General features: G+C 41.2%; 1 long non-coding RNA gene across 1 annotated transcript; it reads right to left on the bottom strand.

The window, feature by feature from the left end:
* Window positions 1-3,941: 3,941 nt before the first annotated feature.
* On the bottom strand, window positions 3,942-4,584 carry LOC123404155. Its single transcript, XR_006611671.1, has 2 exons — window positions 4,474-4,584; window positions 3,942-4,283 (listed from the first exon to the last, which is right to left on the bottom strand). It is a non-coding gene; the product is annotated as an uncharacterized LOC123404155 (long non-coding RNA).
* Window positions 4,585-5,474: the final 890 nt, after the last annotated feature.

Below are 5,474 nucleotides of genomic sequence, written 5' to 3'. Positions count from 1 at the left end.
AGATTATTATTTTCATTATATATATTCTATTCTCGTAAAGTGCGACCAGCAGCCACGGGGAACGCATCTATGCGGATACTATGTTTGCGAGACCATTCGCACGTTTACCTCTGAGCACAAGGATCACAGATTCGACGTAAGCAATGAACATTCACACCTCTATTTTTACCCGTCATTCTTTGTTATCATGATTGATATTCATATTCATCTCCTCTTCTTATATAGCACACAACCATGAGGACGAAGGTCCTACCAGAGCAACGCGCGATTGCTGTTGCAGAGGAGCTTGCGGGATTTCTGAGGACGGAAGCTATAGATGACAAAGGACGATTTAGTGTAGCTAGGGGCCATTACTGATGTTCGTCCATGTAATCGAATAGACGGGCTCTAGTCCTGATAATTCAGATCTCCATATAATTGTATATATATGCTCGCTTGTAAGATAAGTTAATCTTGTATATATATATGCATAATTTTTTCTATTTAAATTATATGAAAACTAATTCCCGAACACCAAACGAGGCATCACGATAATCTCCCGAACACCTAAACCCTAAAACCCTAAAACCCAAAAATAATTTCATTCAAAAAAAACCCAAAAATAAGCAAAATCTGAAACTCTTTAGTCCCGGTCCGTGTAACGAACCGGGACTAAAGGGCCTGCCCCTGGGGCGCTACGAGGCGCCCACGTGAAGCACCTTTAGCCCCGACTTGTAACAGGGCCGGGACTAAATGTTAGGCCTTTAGTCCCACCCCTTTAGTCCCGGTTGGTGAACCGGGACTAAAGCCCCTTACGGACCGGGGATAAAGGCCCCGTCCCCACTAGTGTGTGAATATAAGCAAACATAACTTATTACGTTGCCTTCCTTGTCCAGTATCAATTAGTTGATCATGCATAGAATATTTAACGGGGGCTCACAATCATAAAAGATATCCAAAATAGTATACTTATATGTGGAACCTCTCTTTCGTTATTATTTTCTCATGAATTGCACCAATGACTAATACTATATTTGTCAACTTACAATAAGTTCAGTCAATCATACACTTTTTATGTAAAGTCAGCACTCCCCATGGGATTAGCACTTGATGTTTTATTTATTCTTTCCCTTGCTATGCTTGATACAAGAGGGTAAAGCAAACAAAATCAAACTATTTTTTATTATATGATTCTCAAACTCGATTACATCGATAGATAGATCATGAAGCAAACACTAAAAACTAAATCATACTAACACATTTTTCTTCTAAATCATAAGATAACTAAGGATCAAATTAAAATATATAACGATGGTAAAAACAGTAGTAATACAATACCGGGCAGCTCCCCCAAGCTGATCGTTTGGTGTATCTATACCTAATAATAAAGCGGCTATTGCTTCCGTCAGAAAACCCACCACGGTATTTTTATAAAAAAACCCCTGTAATTTTTGTTATTCAACCCGCGCTCCATCATTTATCTGCAACGCAAAAGGAAAAAACGATTCGCTGCAAAAATTATACCCGTACGCATCGCCTCCTCCCGTCGACCCTTGGCCACCCTGGAATGTGCCCAGGCCGCCGCCACACCACTCGCCGCCGCGTCCGACCTCAACCGCCATCGCTGCCGATCTCAACCCACCCGTCTCCGCGGATGTACCTCTCCCCGCTCACTGCCCCCGTTGCGGCGCTCGAGCGCATCGCGTCGACCCTGGTCCACCCTGGCCTGTGCCCAGGCCGCTGCCACACCACTCGCCGCCGCGGCCGACCTCAACCACCACTGTTGTTGATCTCAACCCACCTGCCTCCGCGGTCGTATCTCTGCCCGCTTGCTGCCCCCGTTTCGACGCTCGAGCACAGCTTCTGGATCGAATCAACGCGACAGCTACAGTGACTTGGGATGATGCATCTGCTCGATGCAGAACGGCGGCGGCGCGCGGATAAGGCGCGGCGAAGCGAAGTACTTGCAGGTGGAGGCGGGCCTCCATGCCTCACACGGGGAACTCCGAGGTTATGGCGCGGCAACGACGACTCATTATGGCCAGATAGAGGCGCCTAACCCTCATCGCATCCCCTCCTCCGGCAGGAACTCATCATCTGGTGAGATCCCCTCCCCATGCCTCCAACCGTGTGCCAAGCACCGGCAAAAAATTTTGTTTTGTGGAAATTTGTTTGCTGATGAATGAATGGATTGAATGTAAGATTGCATTGTTGTAGAGAGAGAGAGAATGGAACACCACCTTTAGTTTGTCATCTGATCCCACATTCTCTACCCCATGAGTGAAATAAGATAACAGTCCATTGATCAATTCACGTAGCCTATTTGTTTTGCTTTGCTTGTCTCGCTCAATTTCTCATCATGGTGGAATTAACAATTGACGGGTTGATTTCTCAACAAAATAGGATAGGACTGACTACATTAGTTAGTTACCTTATTATTTTAATAAATCAAAATGATTATAAAAAGATTAAAAGCGTGTGGTATTTTTTCTTCCGTTGCAACGCACGGATCCTTTTGCTAGTACATATTAATACACGTACATAATAGTCCAGTTTGAGATAGAAGGGGCGAATGCTGGAATTTTGTGAAAAATATAAAAACGCATACAACAGGATTCGAACAACCAACGTGTCCATGAATGCTAGCGATGCTAGCAACTCAGGACTACTTAAGAACCCCTAAAGTTTAAAGTACTAATCAAAGTGGCAGATCCCTTTTTTTTTACCTTTTCATTATTTCTTGGAAAACAATGTGTACAAAATTTGTTGGAAATGCGAAGGTGTTTCAAAATCGTAAGCAAATTTCAAATATTCTTTTCTTAAGTGCAAAGATTTCTCAGTATACGGTGAACTTTACTCAAATACACACTGAACAATTTTTAAAATATATGCTGAACTTTTTTGAAATGCACCCTGAACAAAATTTCTATACATGATGAACATTTTTTATAAGCACTTTCAATGTCCGGTGAACACATTTGTGAACATTGTTTTGGAAAATGAACAAAATTACTGGAATCTGGAATTCAAAACTTTTTTCAAAATGTGATTAAATTTTAAAAACAAGAGCAATTGCGAAGACATGTACAGAATTTGGAAATTCAAACATGTTTTAAATTTTTGAATTTATGAAAACAAAAAGGAAACAGAAAAAAAGAAATATAAGGTAAAAAGAAAAGAAACGGAAACGTAAAAGAAAAACTCGGGGAACCATCTAAAAGTTCCCAATATCGGTTGCTCGCTCCAAGCCGGCCGGCCCGTGTCACATCGGTCGCTCGCTTCCGCGAAGTCGAGATGGTTTGACGCCCACGGGCGGCAAATAGGGTCTGTTGTTCAGGTAGTAGATTTGTATCGACTACGCTAGGCAAAGGAGGCCGCCCGACTGCGCCGGCCCATTGGTGCATGTGGAAACATGGAAAAGGATATCAAAAAAGAAATGGAAACATGATAAGCTTGAGTGTCTAACTGCAAAAATGCTGACTACTAGAACTATTCTTCAGTGCACGGTTTCATGTACAGAACAGGTATTTTTCCCACTACGTTTTTGTTAGTTTTATTTATTTATTTTCCTTTTTTTGTTTTCGATTTTCGTTTCTTTCTTCTTTTAGAAAATATATACCCCCCTTATAAAATTTGTCAAAAATTTCCAAGAAATGTTCGCCTTTTGAAATTTTGTTCATAACTTACAATTATTCACATTTTAAAAAAAATTACATAAATTTTACAAAAAAGTCTGTACCTTTTAAAATTGCTTAGAATGGTAAACACATGAATAGTTTTTTTAAAAGAGTAGAGAAAACTGGGAGCACTCACATTTGGCAACAAGTTAATTGATACAGATCCCAAGCTAATTTGTACCACTGATATTTCATAAGCATCTACTCATTTCGTCGCTCTCCCGATTCCCAACAATTACTAATAGAAGTTCAAATGCAATTAACCGAACGAAACTACTAAACAACTGCTAGAGCATCACTCTTATTGCATAACTGCATTTCCGCACATCAGACATTATTTTTCGGGGACAATCTTGTACATATGTAAGCCAATTTGACTATCTAGGCTGAAAAATTAAGGAGCGGGTAAAGGAGGAGGAGGGGACGTAGTCATGGCCACTAGAATGTCTTGTGAAGACGATGATGTGTTACACTTGCTCGTACAGTCATCCATAGTGGGGTAGAAGACATCAGTTACTAAACAATGGAAGCAACCACTTCTTGACCTACAATCTTCATAAGCTACTTCAACGCATAACCCGTGTGGTAAATCGATCTTCTCGCTATCCGTGTCAGCCATGGTTCGGCCTGTATATTATGGAATAATAACAAACGAACGATCATTGGTATAAATAAATGACCCAACAAATTAGACAAGAAGCAAAATAGCTAGAAAGGCCTTCACTAGCTATATGACGTACATACTTCCAGCCAGGGGAAGTGAAGAAAAAATAAGTGTTGTGAAGATACAGAAATATTGGTGTGCTAGCTGCCTTACATTGAGCAATAGTAGCAGAGCATAGGAGATGTAGACACACTAGGGCTGCTAGTGCAAGGATGCGAATCGTGTGCTTGCCCATACCCCCACTCAGTCACTTGGTTGTCGATGATAATTTTTTTTTGCTACCAATCAACTTATGACTCGATCATATATATAGAGAGATTGAGAGAATAGAGAACAGGTCATCCTTATCCCGTGCAGTAAACATCAAGCAATAAAATTGGAACTATTTAATATCTTTCCATAGTAGGAATCCTCATTAAAAGCATAAATTAAGTAACATTATTTTCCTTCTCAATTTTAGACAAGTTTTATAACTTTAATGGCATGCAGAAAACGTAAGCAGGTTATGAATGTTAGATTTATCTACTATGTTTGTATTCCCAAATGCTAAATATTTGACGTCACTTTTTTTTTTGCGTCGTCCATGCGAGTGGCCTGAGGAGCATTGGATGTGATGCACGAATCTTAGGGCATGTCCCCTTACAACCTCAACATGGAATCATTCGATCTGCTTGTTCATAGCATGAACGAGCTCCCCTCACCTATTTGCCTTGTCTTGAACGCGTCAATGCGTCGTCAAATACCCCTCTCACACTGTCTCTTCTGTCTCTTTCCCTCTCGACCGCGATAAGCCTTGCATGTGTGCGGTCAAACGACACATTGGCCAACGTGCGGGGCATCATTGAAATGTTATCACCCCAATTATTCATGTCCCATAGAATCAAATGTCATTGAAATATAATGCAAAACATTTCTGCAACAATGTGCGATGTATCATCTAGCATAATAAGTTATATGGATCTAAGTTTCAATTCTCATAGTTAATCTTGTTAGGTTGATCTCTTTCCTCAATGGGCCCCACGGCCCATTGGACCTTGACTCACGCCCTGATCGGGGGCGTCCAGCCCAAGTAAGGCTGGTGGGCACGTGTCGCGCAATGCTATATATAGAGAAGGTGGGGACCATGGCACGGGTTACGAGGTTCGTCGCCGCCA

Source organism: Hordeum vulgare, chromosome 6H, assembly GCF_904849725.1.
Source record: "Hordeum vulgare subsp. vulgare chromosome 6H, MorexV3_pseudomolecules_assembly, whole genome shotgun sequence".
Taxonomy (NCBI): Eukaryota; Viridiplantae; Streptophyta; class Magnoliopsida; order Poales; family Poaceae; genus Hordeum; species Hordeum vulgare.
This window is presented reverse-complemented; position numbering and strand designations above follow the sequence as displayed.